This window comes from Paroedura picta, chromosome 15 (genome assembly GCF_049243985.1).
Source record: "Paroedura picta isolate Pp20150507F chromosome 15, Ppicta_v3.0, whole genome shotgun sequence".
Taxonomy (NCBI): Eukaryota; Metazoa; Chordata; class Lepidosauria; order Squamata; family Gekkonidae; genus Paroedura; species Paroedura picta.
The window spans coordinates 11,539,719-11,564,433 of record NC_135383.1 but is presented as its reverse complement, the minus strand read 5'-3'; the positions used below and the strand labels follow the sequence as shown (position 1 = coordinate 11,564,433).

The 24,715-nt window shown below is 48.9% G+C and overlaps 1 protein-coding gene across 3 annotated transcripts in view; it reads right to left on the bottom strand.

Moving 5' to 3' along the window:
* Positions 1–24,715, bottom strand: part of TMEM132E (transmembrane protein 132E) — a 114,889-nt gene that overhangs the window by 52,067 nt on the left and 38,107 nt on the right. The window contains exon 1 of one of the 3 annotated variants that reach the window (XM_077312182.1): positions 15,709–15,727. The exons of the other annotated variants lie outside the window; for them this stretch is intronic. The gene's annotated coding sequence lies outside the window, so the exon portion shown is untranslated. Of the gene's footprint in view, positions 1–15,708; positions 15,728–24,715 lie in introns of those variants that run through there. 3 annotated transcript variants of the gene reach the window in all.

Genomic DNA, 24,715 nt, shown 5'->3' with positions numbered 1-24,715 from the left:
TTGCTTTCAAAACGCAGCCTCCGCTGTGGCCCCCTCGCTCTTTTGCTTTGCGCCGAACGCACACACACCATGGCCTTTCACAATCCTCGCCTGGCCCATAATGTACACAGTGTACCAGCTGCCTACAAAACAGTCCTTTTCAGCACTTGGCTGTCTGAATGTGGCCTAGCCCTACCCAGCCTGAATGCTAATGCCCCTCCGCCTCTCGCCGGCTGCCAAGTTTCCTTCCCCTCCTCTTTGTTCTCGCCTTGCTCTCACATCTCATTTCTGAAATTGGTATCTCGGATGCCGAGCAAGGAGCATCCACATTGGCAGGCGGGGACGTTTCGAGGGCTCGGATACGCTCCAAAGGCGGGCTGCGCCAAACCAAAAAAAGGATTCAATACTGCTCATTAACGTTTTTGGCTATCGGAGAGGGGGGGGGTTGTCCTGCAGAAGCCTTCTTAGGGGCCTAAGATCACTCTGGAATTGATCTGGAACATCTTTACCCGGTCACATCTGATTGGTCACCAAACACAGTGACATCACCATGTTTACAATAGGATCCCTGATTGGTTGGAGCATGCCAGCAGACGAGCTGACAGTAACACATTAAAAGAAAGGGGAGGGTGGTGAATCACAAGGAGAGAGAGGAGCTGGCCAGGCAGCGTGGCATACTGGTTAGAGCATCGGACTAGGATCTGGGAAGCCCAAATTCATATCTCCACTTTGCCTCGGAAGCTTGTTGCATGACCTTGGGTCAGTCATACATTCTCATCCTGACGAGCCCTGCTGGATGGACCAGTGGTCCATCTAGTCCAGCATCCTGTCTCACACTGCGGCCACCCAGTTCCTCTGGACAGCCAACAATAGCACATAGAGGCTGAGACCTTCCCCTGATGTTGCCTCCTGGCTCTGGGATTCAAAGATTCAGTGCCTTTGAACATGGAGGTCATCAGGACATGACCTACCATCCTACCTCACAGGCTTGTTGAAAGGATAAAATGAAGGAACAGAAAACAGTGTCAACCACTTGACGTCCCCGTTGGGACAAAAAAAACCCATGAGGTATAAATGAAGTAAGTAACATTTTAAAAACATGCCCCCCTAAAAAAAAAAAAACATCCCTATGCTCACTATTTAAGGATCTTGGATTTAAAAATCTTGGAAGGAGAATACTCTGGGCCGTGTGAAAGAACCCCTTTCAACTCCTCTCAAAACAACAGAACTTCTGGAGGAGAAATCAAAACAACAGTCCGGTTACTGTCTTCCTCAACAGCAGAGTACACATGAGTGTTAACTGTCAGAGAGCTCTGCATACACAGCCCTGGGCTACATTTGGCAGATGGGGCTTGCTCCTTCTTCATCTGGCACCGGATGACTGGATTTGGAAAGGGGAATTTCAACATCGCATACAGGCCTCGGTCTGCTTTCAGAGTCAGAGCCGATATTCTGGCGGACGGGAGCTGAGATCACACATTCGGCACCCGAAGACCCACCACTGAGCAAACCCAAGCGGATGAACTACTCTGACTCCTATGAATAGCAGGAACAAGTTTAGCCCTTCCGGAGGTACGGGGGAGAAAACGGTCAGCGTGCTCATCGACTAGGAGGGTAACAGGCAGAGCACGGGATAAGAAACCGGGAGACCCGGGTTTGAATCCTCACTCTGCCATGGAAGCTAAGCTGGGTGACGGCCAAGTCTATTTCACAGGGTAGTGCCTGTGAGGATGAAACGGAGAACAAGAGATTGGTGTTGTAAGCTGCTTTGCTCCCTGTTGAAAAGCGGGGTATAAGTATCCAAAATAAATAGTTTGTTTATTTTTTAAAAGATACGAACAATTAATTAACTTCCACCCATTCGGAAAACCAGGGCCGTCAAAAAAAAAACCAGACTAAGAAACCCTGTATTAAATAAACAATTTATTAAACAGAACTCAAGGTAATTAAAATATTTTAAAAACCATTAAAAGTGAACATGTCTTTCCCCGGTAGGTCACACACGTACCAGCCAAAAATGTACCCCATGAGTACAAAAAACGTGGACCTAATGCATTTGGGACTTTTAGGTTCTCATCAGAGGCCAAAACAATAAGACACAGTTACAAATGCGATAGAACTATAAACATTCTATTTTTCTTTTTCAACCAGTGGGGGGAAATCTTTACTTAAGTAGAATGCCTTTACATTTCCTGGGTCTGCAATTTGCTATTATTGGTTGTTGTGCACTAGCCCCATTTTTCAACAGGCATCTATCAGGAGTCTCTCCTGGGTGGAAGTAGATTGAACTACGCGTCTCTCTGTGTGCATGATCAGAAGCCACTTAATGGGGTAGAGGCAAACACTGTCACGGCTCAGAATCCGCGCCTGGAGAGAGAAGGCCATGCAAAGCTGCCTTAGCATCGAGTCAGACCGCTGCTCCCTCAAGATCTGCCTTCTTCGACCTTTTGACCATGGCGTCATGAGACTTGCTCCCACGTTTAAGTTGAGTCTTGGGAGCGGGAGAGGACCTAGGGGTGGCCAAACTGTGGCTCTCCGGACTACCATGGACTACAATTCCCATGAGCCCACGGCCTAGAATGAAATCTTTCCTGGGGATCCGGGTAGCTCTTGGCAGCTTTGCCCGGTGGCACAAGGTCTTCCCCTAATACCTGAAATTGAACCTTAGAAAAACGGGCATTCTGCAATTGAGTTGCCATCCCTTTGCGTTGCTTAGTTATTTTGGATGGAAGGCTTGTTTATTGCCCAGTAAGAGGGCAGCTGCCCTGACTTCCATGGTCCAGGTGAGCGTAATCTGGTCAGATCTCAGAACCTGCTTAGAACTTGTTTGAGAGAGCACCAAGGAAGGCCTTGGCAAGCAGACGCCTCTTGCCTTCAAAGCCCCCAATGCTCTGTTGTCCTGAGCAGGTAAGTGGGTTTCCTTTCAATCTGTACCGCAGTTTCCGTCCCCTGGACAGCCCATTGGGGAATTGGTCTCTGGGCAGACCCCCTTAGATGGCTCTGTACAAACCTAAGCAATCATTCCAGATGTTTAATCTCGGTGGGACCACCATTCATTCCCCCTCCCCAAACCCTCTTGGGCAGGGGGATTTAAAAGGCAGAAACCTCGGCAGATTGAGTCCCATCAAACCCCCACCCCCACCCCACCAGCAAGCCAACAACCTCCTCTAAGCACCCACTAGCCAAACAGCCCTTTCCATTAAGCCCCCCTTCCCCAGCCCTTCCCTTTCCATATGATCTGCATTGGATTATCAGATTAAAGACCATAATGCCTTGAAGCCCCCTACCCCCAAAATAAAACAGCCTTTCCTATCATGCAGCGCCCAAATGATAGCGTTGAGTGGAAGATTTTGCCTTCGGGGTTTGATTTGGTCTTGCAGGACCCCAAGAAAGGTTTTATAGAAGAAGAAGAAGAAGAGTTGGTTTTTATATGCCGCTTTTCCCTACCCGAAGGAGGCTCAAAGCGGCTTACAGTCACCTTCCCATGCCTCTCCCCACAACATAGACAGCTTGGCAACTTACAGCGCAGTCCAAGACAAAAGTGATGTACGTATGTAAATGCCATTGCATCGCAAACAGCTTCAGGCGACCCCCGCAAGAGACTTTCATGGCAAGTGGGAAGCAGAGGTGGTTGGCCAATGGAAGAGCCTCTGCTTGGCATTCAGAAGGTCCCAGGTTCAATCCCTGGCATCTCCAGCTGAAAGAACCAGGAAGAAGGTGATGCAAAAGATCTCTGAGTCCCCTGAGACCTGCTGCTAGTTTTGATGGGCCAAAACTCTGATTTCGGCATAAGGGAGCTTCATGTATGAACCTGGTGAGCTTCCAAGTTCAGCCTATAACATGCTACCTTCTGTTCTGGAACAGAGCCACATCCTTCTAAGCCCATCCACTGCAAAGAAGAGAGGCGAGAGATAGTCCTAACAGTCTAACTGACTAAGTCTCCAACTGAGAAAATCAGGAGACAAGAAGAGATTATTGAAAATATATTATTTTCATCTACTCAGTGGATTTTGAAGGGTGTAACTCCCTCAATTCAGGGCTGCAGTGCTAGGTTTGAAATGTCTCCCGTGATGCCCGTCTCATTTCCTAGTTCCCATTCTAAATCTGCATTCTAAATCTCCAGGGAGAGGTAAGAAGCTGCTGGATCGTGGACCCCATACCTCTGCAGAGAAGGGGAACGTTTGAGAGATATGCGCCTGGTGGTCGGGGAGGGACAAGGAAACTAGAGCAGGGGTAGTCAACCTGTGGTCCTCCAGATGTCCATGGACTCCAATTCCCATGAGCCCCTGCCAGCATTTGCTGGCAGGGGCTCATGGGAACTGGAGTCCATGGACATCTGGAGGACCACAGGACCACAGGTTGACTACCCCTGAACTAGAGAACTCTCCAACCAGTCCTTTGCAAGGATGCAAACTGCCTGCTCTTAAGATGAAAGCAAGGATGTCGTTGGGCAACAGACCAACCTGTTGTCTGGGCCTGCTTGACAAAGAAGAGGTTAGATTGGGTGGCTGGGAGGCAGGAGAGGAGGAAAATTCCGCGGCACTCACACACAGGAAAGGAGAGTATCCCAGACACCCCCATCGCTGCTGGTCATATTCCAGAAAAGGGAGCACAGAAGGGGGAAGTCCCCTGGAATCCAGTGGGGATAAGGCCTCCCCTCCCCCTTTCCCAAACTCTATGGGGATAAAGGCATCCTTGCCGGGGAGAGGGGGGGAGAAAAACATCTGCCGGGTGGATAAAAAGTCTCTCTCTTGATTACGGTGGCCTGAAAAGAGGGTTTAATGGCTCAGGCCCTTTGTGGACTTAATCAAGACCCTTAGGGGACTGTGGGATGGGCTCTGCCTGCCAATCTCCAGGCGGGGGCAGGAGCTCTCCCAGACTACAGGGATCAGGTCCCCTGGAGAAAGTGTCAGCTCTGGAGGAGAGGGACTCGCTGGCATTACAGCCCACTGAGATCTTTGTCCTCCCCTGGCTTCATCTCCAAATTTCTAGGGGTTTCCCAGCCTGGATTTGGCAGCCCTAACGCCTCTCCCCATCCCTTGCCGGGAGGGGGAAACTGGCAACCCTCATCCCCCCCCCCCATCACAGTGGACACCAGTCTTACTTGCTCCATGCCCCTGATGCCATGTGGGGACAGTTCTCGTCACCTCCTTGCTAGTCCAGAGGGCACTGAGCATCCACCGCGACATCGCATGTGTTCACACAATCAAAGCCATGCTCAGCCACCCCATCTTATACATTTATCAACTGGACAGGCTGCCTTTCTTGCAGCGACTTCTAGGCAGATGACAAAGTTTCAAGCAATGCGACGGAAACCGTACAAGAGTGCAAGACATTTGGGTGACTAAGTCCAAAAACACTGCCATGAACGCAACACGGAAACGGCGAACGAGAAAGGCGAAAACTGGGCTTTGACTCCAGGGAGTCAAAAGCAGGGTACAAAACACAGCTTCTTCTATATCTGTTCTCTGGGGCCCGGTCTGCACACAATAGATAATGCATTTTCAATGCACTTTAAAAGTAGATTTTCCTGTTCCGCACAGGAAAATCCAGCTGCCAAAGCACATTGAAAGTGCGTTATCCTATGTGTGCAGACCAGGCCCAGGAGAGAATTCAGCCCTATCCGGCATTCACGTCCCTCAACAAAACCTTCCCACGGAGGAAACCGGTCCAAGGTTTCACCTTTGCAGGGAGTCGAGGCCTACCTCAAACGTTCCCAGGGAACCTCTAATCCCAAGATCTCTTGAATGCAAAGGCATTTCCGCCTTAAGATGTTGGAATCCTTCCCGCCAGCCCCTCCCGCGAAGCCCAGAGGGGCGGTTGGCCCTAATACCCCGGCCCGCAGCTGGAAAGAACATCTGGCTCTGCTAATGCGGCTCCCAGACGATTGCCTCGAGGAATGCCACCGGATCATTCCCCTGCAATCCCCGTCAATCAGATTGGAGCAGTAAGCCTCTTGTCAGCGCCCGCCGAAGCATTAATCCTCGCCACCCTGCTTCCGTCTCAGACTCGGGAGGCAATGCTTCGTCACCCTCATTCAAATATACGAGGGCGTCTCGTGCAGAGGCAGAAAACTGGCGCAATGGTGCAGAATCCCTTCTGAACAAGGCGGGATGGGATAGATAGTTGAAATAGATTTTTGACCACTTGCTTGTCTATTGGAATTGAGGCTTTATGGGGTTTTATTGGGTTTTTTTAATGTTTTATTCCGTGAACCGCCGTGGGTTCCTAGGAAACGCGGTGGGATACAAATTGAAATAATAAATAAAAAATAAAGAAAATATTGTTGGGCAGCAGAGCTGTGGACACGCTCACCCATGGCCCCTCCCCTTCCCATCCCCTCCAGGCCCATCATTGGCCACTTTGGGAGGGGCAGGGCAGGTTGACATGACCATATATGGACATGTCATGCAATAAATGTTTAACTGCCACCTATTTGGGTAACCAGGTCCATCAAAACCCTGGTCAACGAAGCCAGCTCTATTCACTACGTACTGCTTTCTCTGGGGATATTTGGTATATGTTCTTTAATAATTCGCTTTTTTGATGTTAAAACATTTTTTAATAAAATGTATGTATCTATTTCCATAGATAAGTTGCTTGCTGAAGACTAACTTGGTTAGTATCCTTGTAAAAACCAGTTTAAAGAAATACCACACTATACTGATAAAGCAGGGGGAAAACTTTCGTTATATAAAAATTTACATATATATATATTCTTTATGTTATATAAGGTCTGCATGAGGACATGACATGTTCTTATTTTGTTACAGTTCGCTGATGAAGTAAAAATGAAAACGGGGCTATTGTACTGCTTATAACAGTTTATATTGTTTGAATAAAGTTTTCGTCATTGCCAGCTTGAAAACTACTTTTTTCCTGTCTACCCATCTTCGGTTGACGGGTCATCTTTGCCTCTCTGGGAATCAGGCAAACCTGGTTTTTCTTGGTGCTTCAGGGGTTATGTACCCCAAGAATTGTGAAACAGCACATCACACCGTGTCCCAAGCATCAGGCCGTGTGTGGTCAAAGCCGAGGACCCCAGTCCTACAGAGCTTCAAGCTGCAATCATTTGTAAGCTCCAGAACTGGGGGAATCCAGTTGTCGGACAGGCAACCAACTGGCCTTTTTCCAAACGTTACGATTTGGCACGCAAGACCCTGAAAAGCGTTCACGGCCATCTGTCCTTGGCCCGTCCCCTGCTCCGCAGGAAGCCACCAGGTGCAGAATCCGGCTCTCCTGCCTCCGAGGAGGCTCCCGGTGGCCAAATCTCTGCCTGCCGCCTGTCAAATGTTTCTCTCCAAATGCCACTCACTGTAGCCGGAGAAATATCTCTGGCACACCTGCTGGGGAGTTGCCCGCCTGGGCCTCCGGCCGTACAGCTGCCGTTCTCTCCCCGATGCCAAAACGCCGCTCGCCTCCACACCTGACTGCCCTAGCAGGGGACAAGCCATAGAAGGCAAAGAGAAGAGAAGAAGCTACAGGGCAGAATGGGTTGTGGAGGGGTTAGGGGGAGATGAAGCCGCTGTTGTGGGAGCAGCCAGGAGAACGGAGTCAAACCCAGACTCCCCTCCCTGTCCCTTAGCCATCGAGAGGAGCGGAGTGAGGTTTCCTTCGTTAGATCATTTGCAGCTGGGGCACTCTTGTAACTGATGGTGGCTTGTTTTGGGGGAGGATGACAACAATCGGCGCCCCAGAAAAATTTTGGCTGATCTGCCGCAAGCGGAGTAGAGAATTCTTAGAGGCTCTTATGGCAAATCCCTGCTGGTCGTTTCTCACCAGTACCTGGACACCCACCTGCTCGCCCTGGTAATTCTCCTTTGCAAACCTCTGTCAATTCCATTCGTTCTCCTGGGCTGCTTTTTCATCTCCGAGCGGAATGTCCGCCTCCCTTCTTTTGCGTTGATTTTAAACGGATTTTCGCTTGCTAACATTTATTGACTTCGCTTACCCGCCGGCTTTCTCCCCCCAGGGGGGTCTCTAAGCGGCTTAAGTTGCTGGGCTCCCTTCCATTTTATACTCAACATCAGGGGTAGACAACCTGTGGTCCTCCAGATGTTCATGGACTACAATTCCCATGAGCCCCTGCCAGCATTTGTTGACTATCCCTGCTCAACGTAACCCCTGTGAGATAGGCTAGCCTGACTGACTGGTCCACGGTGACCCAACCGGCTTCTGTAGCAGAGTAGGGATTCAATCCAGAATTGCCCAGATTTGAGTCCGGCACGTTGACTTCTAGATCACCTCGGATTTAACAATATATATCCCATTTGTGTTTTATTTACTAGACTAGATCCTTTATTAACCCCATAGTTAAAAGATATACAATTTAAAGCTCATTCCTCTTCCTTAGAATTGTAAAATCTTATTGGGCCAGACAGGCCATCTAGTCTAACCTCCTGCTCAGTGCAGGATTGGCTTAAAGCATTCAGGATAAGTATCTGTCCAGCTTGGAATCATAGAGTTGGAAGGGGCCAGACAGGCCATCTAGTCCACCCTCCTGCTCAAAGCAGGACCAGCCTAAAGCCTCCATAGAATCATAGAGTTGGAAGGGACTACACAGGCCATCTAGTCAACCCCCCTGCTCAATACAGGATTAGCCTCAAGCATCCAGGATAAGTATCTGTCTAGTTGCTGCTCAGAATCCTAGAGTTGGAAGGGGCCACAGAGGCCATCTAGTCCAAGCCCCTGCTGCCATAGGAGGGAAAGAGAAGAGAAGGAGCTATGCAGATCAGCCTAAAGCCTAAGTCTTCTGTTACAACTTGATTTTACTCTTCAATATAGTCTTGTATTGGCCTCCAATTTCCTCTGAACTCCAGTATTGATTTGTTGCGTATCATATAGGTAAGTTTTGCCATTATCCCCTAGGCCATCGGTTTGTTTAACCAATCCATAAGATCTGGTAATGAATCTTTTTGTCGGCCATTTTTTGGCTTTAAAAGGACACCCAAGCTATGTTTATCCCACTGGGGGAGGGGGGCAGTAGCAGGTATCCAGACTTTTACCCCCAGCAGGAGCAAAAGTAGCTGGGAAGTGCTTGTTTCAGCAAGGAAAAAGCAGGGGAGAAAAATATTAAAGTCTCCATCTCTTCCCTCGAAGCCTCTTAGGGCCTGTTTACCGTTTCAACCCAAGCCAAACTGTCTGTTTGCCCTTTCCTCGCAGAAGCCAGACAGCAAACGTTCCGGCAGCTCTGAACACCAAACGGCAGGAATGCTCATGAACATTCAGTGCTATTGTGCAAGGTCAGTGACGGTGCAAAACTTTGGGACTGCAACGGCTGTCCCAATATAGATCAGACTCGCCTGCCTCCAGCCAACTCTACACATGAAGAAGTTTCAGCAAAACATTTGGAGAGAACATTCCTAACTCAGCTCCGACCAAAGGCTCCCATTTGCAAGCTGCCGTTAAGGCATTGATCATTTAGGCAGGCTGATCGATGGACGAAAGAAGAGAGAGAATGAAGAACAGACATAATCGGAAAAGTCCCAGACTGCGGGGAGACGAAGCCTTTTATGCTGACAACGTGGAAATTGGAAAGCCTTTCCAAGCCAACACACAGTGATTTGCTCAAATAGTCGAATAACAAGTCTTTACAATAGATATCTTGTTTGATCAAATCCGTGCAAAAGCCAGCCGTCTACTGGTTGGACATTCCTATCAAATTGGTGAATTTATCAAGAAACAGAGAAATGAACTTTGTCGTGAATTAACTTTTAAACGATGCCGGCGTCTCTAAATGTGAATATTTTGCTGAATAGTTTCTCACTCTCTCGCTTTTATCTTAGATGCTAGGGGCAAAGCCCGCTGCATTCAGGAATACAAGGGGTGCTAGATTGGGGACCTGGAAAGGCTGGAGAACCCCGGGCAGGGAATTCACCGGCAGGGGCAGCTCTCACGCAGCAGGGATCTGCAGCCCATGAGCCTCGGAGGGAAGTGGAAGGAGAAGGGGTGGTCAGAGGTGGGGGACGGAAGGCGATTGGCTGGCACCTGGATAGATAGGCAAGCCGATTGGAGGAGGAGGCACTCAGGGGCAGGACAGCCACCCTGAGTGGGTGTTAAGCGATGAGTGGCACTTAAGCCATGAGACCAGCTCCTCCTCCAAGCCCTTACCAGAAATATTAAGTGGAACAGATCAGGGTAAGCATACAGTTTCAAGTGAAATGAAAGATTAAAAAAAAAAAAAACAAGAAAGCAAAATAAGGTCAACTGCCGTACTTAAGGACCAAAGGGACCATTGTAAAAGTAGCTTTTCTAGGGGCCTAGGTTTGACCTCTAACTACTCCAAAATGGGAGGGCAAGCAGCCCCCCCCACACACACACAATGCCTGCTCACACTAATAACAGATAATGCTGAAAAATTTTAAAAGAGAAGAAACGATCTATATACCAGGGTTCCCCAGTGTGCTGCAGCCTACTTTGAGCCTTAAAAGCTCTTTTATGAACACTATTTTACATTCTCCGCTAAAATTATGCTGAGCATTGTTTTTATGCTCTTTTTTAAACCCCAAGTTGGCTGCTTTTTATACCACCGGTTAATATTTTCTGGCTTTAATATTGATCATTTCTACGCTTGCTGTTGGTTGGATGGCTTCGGAAAGGAGGCATATACGTTTTTCCCCCAATGTACGGACTTGTTCATAGCCTGCAGAAAGGTATGAGAAACAGGCATTGGAGCATGCACAAAGGACTTTTCCCTGTACTGTTGATTGATTTCTCTTCCACCTTTCTCCCCAAAGGAGACCCTAGGTGGTTAACATTATCCTCTCTTCCATTTTATCCTCACAACCACCCTACGAGGTAGGCTAAGCTGACAGCACGTGACTGGTCCAAATCACGCAGAGCATTTCCCTGCCAGAGAAGGGCTTTGAACCACAGTCTGTCAGATACCAGCCCAACCACAACACCACGCTGGAGAACTTGACCTTTCTAAGCATGTGGTTGAGGGGATAACTCCCAAGCAGCCACGTCACATTTGAGAGATTAGACGATGCAATTCGACGGACGGATGATGCAGATCCAGCATCTCGATCAAGGCCTACAGGATGGAGCTAAGATGGATAAATACACAGATATACAATAGCCAGATGACGAGCCAGACAGAAATATGCTAACTGACATTCAGCTAGGGAATGTTCTATTCTGTGTGGGGCTGTGGTAAACCACAGCTGCAGGGGAAGGATAAGTTATGTGCCTTTAAAACTTTTATGCGCCTTTTTATGCGCTGGCCCCGTTCTAATCGCACAGAAGTAACCAAGGACAATTCCAGGGTTTTATGGAGAAGCTTAAATCAGAGTATTTTCTTCCTACCAAAGCACCCCGAGTTTTACAACCTCGGTGACTGTCGGAGATTCTTCAGACATGCACCGGTCGAGTTGAGAAATTGCTCCCTGGGGTCCAGCCGGGTTGGCAGCAATGCGCAAGCGCACACTTCAAATCGTGAACAGAAGGCAGGGGTGGGAGAGTCAGTGGCCCAAGGAATGCTAGGGATGGCCTAGGAGCACGAACCAAGGTTTGCACCATCCCAGGATCCCGGTTGAAAAGGTACGGAGAAGAACAGCTGAGCGGACCAGGGGGAGCGATCACAGCACATTCCCCAGGAGGAAAAGCTAATGCATTTAAGGGCTTCTAGTTTAGAGGAAGAACAATAGGAGGGGAAAGCAAGAGAAACCTAAAAGTTTATGTACGGTGGAGAGAGAAAAAAATATTGTCTTTTCCTTTCAGGGTCTGAAAATGACAGCAACGGCAGAACAAAATTTGAGTCCGGGGGAACCATTACAGCCAACAAAGTTTTCTTCTAGGTGTGAGCTTTCATGTGCATGCACCCTCCCTCAGACAATGAAATAGGAATCATCACAGTGCACATATAAGGACAGGGAAAACTGGCAACCTCCACTATTTTCCATAACAGATAACGGAACCTCCATGTCCAGGGGCAATATACCCCCGAGTATTCACTACAGGGAAGCAATAGGGGCAATTAGCTGTCATACCACCCCCAGCACGGTGCCTGGGGCTGGTGCCTCCGATCCCCCGTGTCCAAGACCGCCCCTGACTGAATAAACCCCGAAAAGGTGGCTCAGCCCTGAAGAATAGAATCCAAAAGACACCTTAAGGCAGGGGTAGTCAACCTGTGGTCCTCCAGATGTTCATGGACTACAATTCCCATGAGCCCCTGCCAGGCAGGGGCTCGTGGGAATTGTAGTCCATGAACATCTGGAGGACCACAGGTTGACTACCCCTGCCTTAAGGCACCCTGAGTCGTTCCGTTTCTGCAGCAGGAGCTTCATGCGGTACCAAACAGGCCGCCTTGTGAGAACACACACCTCGGCCCACCCCGTTCCTGAAATAGCCACCGCACAACTCAGGCAAACACGTCACTGAGTGAAACAAGACGATTGAGCCGGCTCGTTCCGCTGCTGCCTCAGACATGACTGGGTGACAGCCCGCCACAAATTGCTCCAGAAAGTGCCAAGGAAACGGTGCTCATTTGGAATGTTCGGCTGGTAGCCACAGGCTGCGGGGAGCTTGGAGAGCCAGCCTGAGAGTCCATTTCGTGCACACCCTTCAATGGGGAGGGGGCACAGACTGTGAGGCTCTCTCACCAGGGCTAAATCCAGCTTGGGGATGGGGCTGTTGGGAATCTTGGCCTAGGAGGGGCTTCTGAGAGTGTCAGAGTTCAGGCAGAGATGTGACTGTTGACATCTGGCGTGGTGGTTAAGAGTGGCAGGCTTCCATCTGGAGAACTGGGTTTGATTCCCCACCTACGTCACAGGGTGTCTGTTGTGGGGAGAGCCAGCTTGGTATAGTGGTTAGGAATGTAGACTTCTAGTCTAGCAAGCCGGGTGACCTTGGGCTTGCCACAGCACTGATCAAGCTGTTCCGACCGAGCAGTGATATCAGGGCTCTCTCAGCCTCACCCGCCTCACAGGGTGTCTGTTGTGGGGAGAGGAAAGGGAAGGTGGCTGGAAGCCACTTTGGGATTCCTTCGGGTAGAGAAAAGCGGCATATAAGAACCAACTCTTCTTCTTCTTCAGTAATCTCAGGGCTCTCTCAGCCTCACCTCCCTCACAGGGTATCTGTTGTGGGGACAGGAAAGGGAAGGTGACTGTAAGCCACTTTGAGATTCCTTCAGGTAGAGAAAAGTGGCATATAAGAACCGACTCCTCTTCTTCTAAATAAAAATAAATTCACCCATGTCGAGAGCTCATCCTCGCTTCAGTCAAACCCACTACAATTTCCTAGGGACTCTACAGCACACACAACCTTCACACCTGTCCGCAACAAGACATATTGGGGGGGGGGGGAGAAGATGGAGCCAAATCAGCAGCAGGCATCCAGAAGGCCACAGGAGGGACCAAACCAGCCCTCAGAATCCACCTCTTAATCAGTGAGAGGCCTGGTCCTTTTGGACTCCAGGATCAAAGAGCTGCAGTTCTCCCCGAATCCTACCGGCCTTAAGACTATTAAGCATCCAGGGAGATTTCAGAGATAAAAACTTTCCCAGCTATAAATTCCCGGAGCCGTGAAGGAGAAATTGAACTGGCATCGGCAAGGCAACCCGAGCTGATGGATGGTCTCAATTTGTTCTTTCCACCAAAGTAAATGCGCTTGATGGATCTGTCCCGGGTCCCGCCAAGACACTCTGCCGTGATAAGTATTGTTTTCTCTGCAGTGTTGCGCCAGACGCTCACAGACAACCTTCAAGAGATGCTTTTATCAGCCTGTCGGAGCCGGGGCCGGGTGTCTGTCACATTCGAGACTCCCTCGCGGCCCCACAAGCACCCCAACCCGGAAAAGCAGAGCCCCGTAACCTCAGAACACCTTGCGTTTCCTGCGTGAAGCAAAAATCTCGTCACCCAGCAACCAGTTCCACTTCCACCAGAACACCCTTTTGATGCTTCTTCTCGGAACTCCATTACCCGGCCATCACACTCCCTACTGGTGAAAAATTCATAATGCAATACCCAGTCCTCCTCTGCCAACAAGGGCAGTGTGAACAGAAATCAATCAGGTCGCCAGGGACCTCCTTCCCACTACTCTGTACGCAGTAGAGAAATTCTGGTGCATGTATTTTTTTAATTTTATGAAAGCTCATGAGGCATCATTCTGTCCCTCCCCCCTCCCCCCCCCCCCCTCCAAAAGGTCATCTTTTTTGCTTTTAGGGATATTCAGCACCTTTTCTCCACTGGGACTCGAGTAAGCAAAAAACACCACACCTTTCCTTTACCTCTAAACTTGTCTGAAGTTGCTTTGGACCGTGACTCAGACTCATTGTCCACCTAGCTCAGTACGACCTCCTCTGAAAGGCAGAGAAAGGTACTGCTCACAATCTGCTGCTTTTAACTGGAGATACCTGGGATGGTGGGTGGGTGGGTGGGAGGAAGGAAGGAAGGAAGGAAGGAAGGAAGGAAGGAAGGAAGGAAAGACAGAAAGACAGAAAGACAGAAAGACAGAAAGACAGAAAGACAGAAAGAGAGAGGGGGAGAAAGAGAGAAGGAAGGGAGGAAGGGAGGAAGGGAGGAAGGAAGGAAGGAAGGAAGGAAGGAAGGAAGGAAGGAAGGAAGGAAGATCAGTCCATGGGGTAAGGTCTCTCGTATAGATTAAGGTGCAAAAACCTGGTATGCCAAGGCTCCATATAATCTACTTATTAATATCCATTCATTGATAAACAAGCACTATATAAATACACCCACTGGATTCATTCCCATCATGCAGCCTGTGACCACAAGACACTTGGCCTGGAGAGAGACTCTCAGACTTATCCAACGTGGGGGCAGCCAGAGAAACTGAGTCGGCCTCAATGTTCTGAGTCCATCTTGGGCCAGCCGCTGGGCCCCCCGCCATCTTGGCTGCCCCTTTGGCTTCGCTACACGATTCAAGCCAGCGCTGTTCAGAACTCGGGCTGAGAGGGCCGTACAGATTGTTCTAAGGAAGCCCAGTATGGCTCCCACGGCCAAGGTAGAAGGATCACAGTGATTCCTTCATCAATATTTCAAGAGCCCCGGAAGCAAATTCTTTCTCTCTGGGCATTCTGCGTCGAACGCTGCAGCCTCGCGGTCCACGCCACTTTTGAGGCATTGGCGTTGAGCAATGGCTTTTTTATTATTATTAAAATCTCCTCGGATGAGACGGACCCCCAGTGTGAGTTACTCAGAGCAGCTGGCTTCCCGGAACGAGGCTGGCAAGGGCATTTTCCCGGAGACTGGCACATAAAACGGTGCCAATCAACCCATTCAGGGTTTTCATGTGATAGCTGGCGTCTGCCACAGCAAATCCAGAGCGAGGGATAAAGAGAATGCAACTTTCCATTCGTACTGATCACGCAGAATGCAAAGGAGGGATTTTGGTCTCCTGCTCATCAGCTTCCCTGGCTGACCACAGAATTTGGGGAAGGGGATTAGGAATGTTCTCTCGGCCGCCTTTCATACGCTTCTGTCGTGTCCCCTCCCCTGTAGTCATCTTTTCCCCCTGAAGTCCTAAAATTTGTCCTCATAAAAATGTGTTCCGGTCCATTGATTCGGTCATTCATTTGTTTATTTATGGTCACTGGCCAGCATCAGAACAGAGGTGAAACCACAGTGCATTTTAACAACCAAGTCCCTGATTATCAACCAAGGATTTCCACTCTCTGCCAGCAATACGACAGAACTTTGCCACCGTATAAGAAATTGAATTATCTTTATCTCCCAGTAAGATGGTAACTAACAGATCATCAGTACAGCTACTCACCATACAGAAGTATGTTTAGTGAGGCAATCGAGATTCATAGTGGGCGGAAGTCGGCGACAGTAAGAATCGAGACGTTAAAGAACTTTTTATGCCCGCTCCCACGAGGCAGTCACTCAGAACCGTGACCGTAATTCCACAGGTACCCAGAATCTCATTTTGCATCCCACACCTGAGAAGGATTTCTGAGAGAGGTGACGCCCGATTTCTCACGGCCTCCACACATTCCAAAGCGAACAAATTCGTGTTCCCGCATGGATAATTACGAGCCCACGAAGAACACCGAAGTAGAGGGGGAGGCGGGAAGACGATGGATCCCCACAGAATCCGAGAACCGCAAAGCATTAGGAGGGAGACAAAAATCTGTATCCTTCACCTGCAGTTACCAATTTTGGCGAGTGTACAAGACATGGATTCCTGAGAGGAAGCAAGTCCTTGGCTGTCCAGTTCAAGCTGCTACTACGGGCATCCCCAGCCCTGAAAACCTACTTCTTGGGAAGTTCTCCAATGGGGGGGACAGCGGATGGTCTCAAGGACGGGCGCTCCCTCCAAGGGAGTCCCTGCCTCCTCCGTTGCCAGCCGAGCCCAGATTTCCCCCCACTCTAATCTGCAGCTGGTAATGAAAACAGTCCCACAAGCCGAGCTCTAAATCAGTCGGGAGCCAGCTGCTCCCAGGTGACGGATAATAAAGTAGCTCCCCTCCCCATGCATGCTGTAGCTTTCTCTCCCAGCAGTCTCCTTCTTGATGAATTTATTGGGGGTTTTCATCACTATGTCAGCTCCGGTAATTGCTTTACAGACAACTTTTACAACTTCTTCCAAGTGGGGCCAGCTGTTGCCGGGAGGGAGGGAGGGAGGAATTGCCCTTCAGGAACTGCTAGAGGTTACAAGATGCTGAGAAGGAAGGGCTGAGGACTCCCGGTTCTCATCCCGGCTCTAGGAGGAATGAGTCACGTGAAGCTGCCTTACCCCAAGTTAGACGACTGGTCCATCTGCTGCCTTCTCCAAGGGTCCCCAATGTAGAGCTGTGGGCACCATGGCACCTTTCCTGGTGCTGAACATCCAATCAGTGAACTAGGGGTGCTGTCTTCCAGGAAAATAAAAGAGGTCATACAGCTCTCCCCCATGTCTCTCTTGTGGGTCCACTTTGTTGGAAACAGCAATCTGTGTGCTGTCCCCTGACTTGAGACTCAAACCGGAACTTTCTTCACCAAAGAGTTACTGGGATAGAGAGGCACACCGACCTCTCCCCTTCTGATCTCACTGACCTGTCCCTGGAGGGGACAATGGACACAGGTCTGGCATCAAAAAACACAAAACTGGAAAACCTGCAGGGGAACACTTCAACCTTCCAGGACATTCAACAAGGGACCTAAAAGTAGCAGTTCTATTGCAAAGGAACTTCAAGAACAGGCTAGAAAGGGAGATGGCAGAAATGCAAGTTATTACATCACTCAATACTATGACATATCCTGGACTCAACAAGGACATGGACTGTTTATCTCACGATGCATGTTAACTTTGTTTAACTCGTGTAGCCACATTCCTCACAACTTATTTTAATTGAGACAATGTGACTGTTAGTAATATATAACGTGATTTTGAATTTAACTCTCTGGTCTCAGGACAAGATAGTTGCCAGCTCAGCTTCTGCTTGGAGGAATGTTTCACACTTGGGTGGAGATGGATGAGGCCAGCAACAAATGATAAAGTGAAAGCCGTTAATAACTAACATAGTTTTATTTCTCTTGTGTTTTTGTAAACTATAACTGAATTTCGAGGGGACCGATTGGCTGTTTTAGCAAAGAATTATCATATGGCTGTATTTGGATGTTGTGACACGCCCACTAATTTAACAGGATTAACTTTTGCTTATATATTCCCACTGTCACGATGGCCAGTTCATAATCTGAGGAAGAGTGCTTGCACTCAAAAGCTCACGCCTTGAATAAATCTTTGTTGGTCTTAAAGGTGCTACCGGACTCTGATTTTGTTTTGTTGTGCTGCTTCAGACCAACACGGCTACCCACTTGAGTCTGTCCCTGCGGGGTAATTTCCTCCCCTTCTCCTCCTTTCCTCCAGCCTGCAACATTAAGGCGCGGAGATGCCCCAAGCATCCCTCTCCATCCAGCTGGTTAGATTAGGATCGGAATCTTCTCTTGGCCTCTTAAGCATGTAGAATTCCGTTCTCTAATAAATAGTTACCGTATTAGCTAAGTGCCACCTTTGTAACGTGCTTTGCCTTGTTTGTTGTTTCCTCACCGCACGCACCCTGCCCACACTGCTCTTACAAGCTGTGCTAAGGCACTCGGCTAACTTTCAGGCTATGAAGATTTTGCCACAAGCCAACCAACATTTAATGTCCTTCCATACTCGACGATCAGCAGCCACCCGACGAGACCGGCCAGGTGCTTTTCACGCCAGCTTGCACTCTGGACCGGCTAATACCTTTTAAAAAGAGAGAGAACGCAAGACCACGTCGTCTGCCACTGCTGGTAAATGATTTAATTCCTCAAGTGGAGGAAGGCAAGTGAAGTGGAATTGAGGGAAGACGGTGCCTCGCTAACAGATATTAAGTGCCCCCTCGTCTTCCCCTTGACTGAGGCAATGTTCTATGAAATCAAAGAATCGCTTCATCGAAATGTTAAGAATCTCTTGTGGCAAGGGAAGCTGCTTGCTTTCCCCCGGATCGGGGTGTTTCATCTTGTCAAAAAAGATACGTTTCATGTCTCATAGGCTGCCCACATCTTTCAAAGATAAATAATTTGGTTCCTTTCCTTTTTTTGGTTCGTAATCAAGGAATAACTTTACTCTTTTTTTTTTCTTTTTCATGCGCAAGGAGACGGGACGTTTGCTCCGGCGGGTCCTGAAATGTCAAACAACCCCTCGCACAATGCCACGTCGGGAGCAAAAGGGGTGGGGGCGGGGGGGGAGCAGAGAAAAACCAGCAAATCCAATTTGCCTTCCCTCCGGGCTCTGGCACCCCCCCCCCTCGGCAGCCGCTGTTAATTTGACTCTGCCCTCGCTTTCAATTCCGTGCCAGCTCTGGCTCTGCAGAGAGTGTCAGCAAGATGCACCGGGATCTTCACGCCGTTCTGTTAAAGCCGCTCAGATTGGTATGCTGAGGAAGCAACGCTGGCGCCTGGAGCAAATGCTCGACCCCCTCCTTCTCCCTCCTGACTAACTTGTTCGTTTTAGCCCATGACCCGGATCCTACCCGCGGGGCTGTTTGGCACACTTCAGTAGAAGACGTCCCCCCTACGCAGACAGAAAACCGGCACCCGTGCCTGCGTCCCTGTCAAGCCGGGCTATGTGCGGGTTGCTCACAGTTTGTACTTTAGCGCTGCTTGCAAATCCGCGGGGAACGTGAAGAAGGGGAGAACTCTGCATGTGCAGCTTTGCACGTCCCGGTTCCTTTAGGGGGAAAGGGGCCAATTTGCAGGCCCCGAAGGCCAGGGAATGCACAGGGCGAATGACGGAGCTGGAGTCTCGGTTAATTAAACGCAGCGCCCACGTCTAGGCTGTGTTTTGAAAGCACAGGCCTCAGGGCTGCTGGCACCAATGTGGAGTTGGAATGCTTCTGATTATGGGGTATAGAGGAGGGAATGGGGGAAGGAGCTGCCTGAGCAGCCCTTAGACGGACAGAGTGCCCTAGAGGGAGGGGGTGTGGCTTGGTGGGCCTCCGCAGGGGTAGCCTTGGCTAGCCTGACCTCATCGGATCTCCAAAGCTAAATAGGATCAGCCCTGGTTAGTATTTGGGTGGGGGACAGAGATGCAAGCAATGGAAATCCACCTCTGAACGTCTCTCGCCTTTGAAACCCCCATTGGCTTTGCAAACAAAAGGTCCCAAGTTCAGTCCCCGGCATCTCCAGTTTAAAAGACCACGTTGGAGGTCACGCCAAAGAGAAGAGTTGGTTTTTATATCCCGCTTTTCACTAGCAGAAGCGGCCGACAACCACCTTTCCTTCTTCTCCCTACAACAGACACCCTGTCAGGTAGGTGCGGTGGAGAGAGCTCTGACAGAACTGCCCTGTGATAACAGCTTTAACAGGAGTGTGACTGACCCATCTGGCTGCACGCAGAGGAATCCGCTGTTCTTAACCACTCCACCAAGCTGGCGCTCTCCTGCACAGCCTGCAGAGCCTCTGGCAACCAGAGGGGGCAGCGATGAGCTTGACAAACCCGTGGTTTGATTCACAAGCAGCTTCTAAGAGAGACAGTATGTGTGGCAGGCCCATAGCTCAGCAGCAGACCCTCTGCTTGGCATGCCGAAGGTCCCAGGTTCAATCCCCGGAAGATCCAGTTAAAAGGATCAAGTTGGTGGTGATACGGAAAACTTCAACCTGAGACCTTGAAGAGCCATTTACAGACGGCATGCTCCGTACTCTGACCTCAGAATAAGGCAGTTTCACATGTTCCAGCATTTGACTCTCTTTCCAGCTGCTGGTAACGCAGCAAGCGGTCTTCTGAGATGGTAACCTTCCAAAGGCATCTCAGCGGCCACAGATTTCTGCAGGTGTCATCAACACATTTCTAAGCACGCAGTCACAGCCACAAGGCCCAGGAACTTCCTTTAAAAAAATAAAGGGGGGGGGGCATGCCAAGATTCTCAGAAATGCTACAGCTGGTGCCGTATTCTATGCTCCAAGGAAACTAGCATGCACCATGATAGTGTTGGAATAGACAATGTCTGGTGTACAAAGATGAGAAGAGATGAAAACCCTGAAGGGGGCAGCCAGAGGGCTGTTAGGTCAGAGAGTTCAGGACTTTTCCCTCCTATTAATGTGCTTTCTTGTCTGTCCTTAGATTGCTACTCTTAGGGCAATATCCTCCTTCTTCGTGGAAGTTTCCTTCTTCTTCTTCTTCTTCTCAGGTAGCCATGTAGAGCAGACACCTGTCCCTATCTCTCCCTGCCCTAGCACAGATGTCATTCCATAAATAAATCCTTTACCTCTTTTAGCCTAAAATACAGCGTGTGCATATCTTTGACTTATTACCCTGCTAACAGACAGCACGTCCAAAACCTCTAGTTTCAAGCCCAACATAGTTGAGAGGTCATCTCTTTCTTCCACGGGGCCTTGTCTGACCCCAGCAAGCAAAACGAGAGTCAATACAATACAATACCTTTATTGGCATAAAGCAGATAAGCAAGATAAACAAAGTTAGTCAAGCTACGTCAGACAGTTTAAATTTAAAAACTGAGGACAGAAATTCAGCCATAATAAAAGTGACGTCGGCATCCTTATCACTCAGTAAAAATTGGCAAATCAGGTCTCTTGAATGGTTTCTCCGTTTTGGTATGAGAGGTATAATATGCCTTCTCTGTTCAGCGAACAAGGGACAATCCAGTAAGATATGTTGGATGGTGTCAGGAGAACTTGATTCACAGGTGCATAGAAGATTTAACTGGCCTGTTGCTTTCACCTAAATAGTTTGCGATCGTTTTCCAAAAAGAGCTGCTGTTTTTAGATTTAAATGTTGCTACAGGGGTAGTCAAACTGCGGCCCTCCAGATGTCCATGAACTACAATTCCCAGGAGCCCCTGCCAGCGAATGCGAATGCTGGCAAGGGCTCCTGGGAATTGTAGTCCATGGGCATCTGGAGGGCCGCAGTTTGACTACCCCTGTGCTAGAAGATGGTCCCATTTTGCCTGATAATAAGAGCTTTCTTAGAAAGAGTCATTCCAGCCCCTGGGGAAAGCTGATGCCTTCCCCTTGCCTCGAGGTCCAAGTATTGGCTTTGAGAACTTTTCTCCACCTTTGCCTGGCGGCCTTGATGCTTTCCAGGATGGCATCCGTATCATGTCACAGTCGGAAACTCAGCGGTCTCTAGCCCCGAAACCCATTCTCGACATACGGCAGCCCAGCAAATCTAGGTCAGATGCTGGGAAAGCTTCGCTTGGCTTCTGTTCACATTTCAAAGAGCAAAACCCCATGCTGAGGCTTCACGCTGGGGCATCCGAAGGGCTGCAAGGGAGCCAAGCGCAGCCTGTGGTGCTGAAACTGCCAAGGAGGTTCCCGGGCAAAACCGGGCAGCTTCGCCAAGGAATTGTTGTGCTTTGAGGAAAAGAGCGGAAGTGTTGTTGTTTTTCTCCTCCGCCACAAACACAGGTCCACCGTCTCCTTCGCTAGGCTCAACAGCTCACTTTGCTAACTCCCCGTCTTCCTGGATCGGTCACATGGGTGGCTCCAGCCAATCAGGAAACCACGTGGTTATCGGGATGACATCACTAAGTAACTCATCGAGTTTTGCTGATATGACCGATAAGAGGCTGTTTTTGTAAGCCATGCTGGGGCTGGGGATAAGGAGAAGATCGAGGGTTTGGTAGATGCTGGAAGTGCGGCTGCCCACCAAAAATGCATGATTCAGGTGGGTTGGTCTGAAGTAGCAGAACAAAGCTGGCACCTTTGGACCTTTAAGTCCAGCAGAATTTTATTCAAGGCATAAGCATTCTTGTGCACACATGTTCCATCAGACAAGGGCAAAGGGTGCGCAGGAGCTCTCAGGAGCTAAGCAGGGTCAGCTCAAGTTAATATTTGGGTGGAGACCTTCAAGGAAGGCCAGGGTTGTTCTGCAGAGGCAAGGGTTGTTCTGCAGAGGCAAGCAATAAAAACCTATGGGGTCACTACACGTCAGTGAGGCTTGGCTGCCCCTCCCTCAAAAATGTTGTTTCGAACCGTAATTGCTCCGGAAAAGCAGGCTATAAGTATTTTCATTAATCATTAATGAATTGTGTTCATTACATAGCACACCCACAAGGGAAAAAATGCAGGAAGCCTGCCAATTATTCAAATACTCTTCTCACAATTGAGAATGCTATCCTTAACACCGCTCCCCTAGAGTAGACCGAAGCACGTAGGCCTCGAAGATCCGTTTTATTCAATAGTGCTTACTCCCAGGAAAGGGTTCCTCAGAGGGCAGCCTCAATGGCATTGATCGACTGTGACCAAACCGTTCATCATGACATCTCCAAAATTTCCAGTCTGCCCAGAGCAACGTATCGGCATATTCATCCCTGGACTGTCAAAGGCAATGTTAAGGAAATGTCAAATTCATTTGACCAAAGTCATCTTCAATGACCATTCTTAAAGATAATATTTCGTTTCTTGGCAAGCTTCACAATAAAACACATTTATATCTTCTCCCATCTCAGTATATGAATCTCAAAACAGAGGGATTATGTTGCTCTGATTTATTTTATTGGACAAATTTGGAATTTTCCCCTAGAAATGCTCTCTGATGGGTATGACAGGCAGAGTCTGTTAATTTCTTTGACCGCGTTGTCAGCATGCTCATAATAATACTTTGTTGTTACTGTAAGGAAGAGGCTAGATGCTAGAGGTTTGACTTGTGCAGTTAAAACATTTGTACCCTGCCTTTCTGTATAAGAGCCAGCTTGGTGTCGTGGTTAAGACTGGGTTTGATTCCCCGCTCCCCCACATGCAGCCAGCTGGGTAACCTTGGGCTCTCCACAGCACTCATAAAGCTGCTCTGACCGAGCAGGAATATCAGGGCTCTCTCAGCCTCACCCACCTCACAGGGTGTCTGTTGTGGGGAGAGGAAAGGTGATCGTAAGCTGCTTTGAGACTCCTTCAGTTAGAGGAAATCGGCATAGAAGAACCAACTCTTCTTCTATAACTATATCCCTGGTGGATGACAATATTAATGCTGGCAATATTATTAACAATATTGCCAGTAGTAATATTATTGCAGACCTAAGTTCCTGGTTTTCTGTAAATATTCAAGTTATTATTAAGGTTATTAAGGTTATTATCATAATCATTCACATTACTATTAATGCAATAAAATGGAGATATAACTGGCTGAGGTTGTATACATGTTTTAGGTTGGACCTAAACTTGCGTATCTCATAGTTTGGGGGAGGTAAAAGGTAAAGGTAAAGGTATCCCCTGTGCAAGCACCGAGTCATGTTTGACCCTTGGGGTGACGCCCTCCAGCGTTTTCATGGCAGACTCAATACAGGGTGGTTTGCCAGTGCCTTCCCCAGTCATTACCGTTTACCCCCCAGCAAGCGGGGTACTCATTTTACCAACCTCGGAAGGATGGAAGGCTGAGTCAACCTTGAGCCGGCTGCTGGGATTGAACTCCCAGCCTCATGGGCAAAGCTTTCAGATGGCTGCCTTACCACTCTGCGCCACAAGAGGCTCAGTTTGGGGGAGAGGTTGAGCTAAATGCTGGATTTGATTCCCCGCTCCCCCACATGCAGCCAGCTGGGTGACCTTGGGCTCGCCACAGCACTGATAAAGCTGCTCTGACCAAGCAGTAATATCAGAGCTCTCTCAGCATCACGGGGTGTCTGTTGTGAGGAGAGAAAAGGGGAGTATAAGCCACTTTGAGACTCCTCTGGTTAGAGAAAAGCGGCATATAAGAACCAATACACATCAAGTGGCCTTACTGTCAGGTTCCCAGCCAACTTCTCAAAGAAACAAGACAAGTCAGATTTTATTGCATGTAGCCGTAGGCCATTACAATACAAGAGGAAAATAAACAGGTTTCGCATTTTCGGCAAAATATCAAAGCTCATGATGGCTTTTGTTAAGACTAAATGGCAATGTCAACACAGATCGATCGATATATCCCCCATAGGCTCCATCTCCAGGGTGACATCATGACACTTCACTCCCCCCACCCCACCCCGGCACATTATTACACCCAGATGCAAACCCCAAACGCCAGACTCCATGGAAACCAAGGACCCAGATAGCCCTGAAACTTCCTCTCCTCTCAGTGTTTATATATCAACACAAAGTTAACACAGAGATCACAGTGAAAATTTAAGCAACCACACTCCCAATATGCCCAAGCACATCAAATATTCCCTTCTCCCCTCCTGCAGAGCACACAAGACTACAAGAAACACATACAGTGAAAGAACTGCATACAGTAAAAACCAGAGCTGGATTCTGAAGTTAACCTGGATCCTGACAGCAGGGGGGGAGGGGGGTCTACACATTAAATAATAATCATCACAACAAAAGTCTCAAAGCAG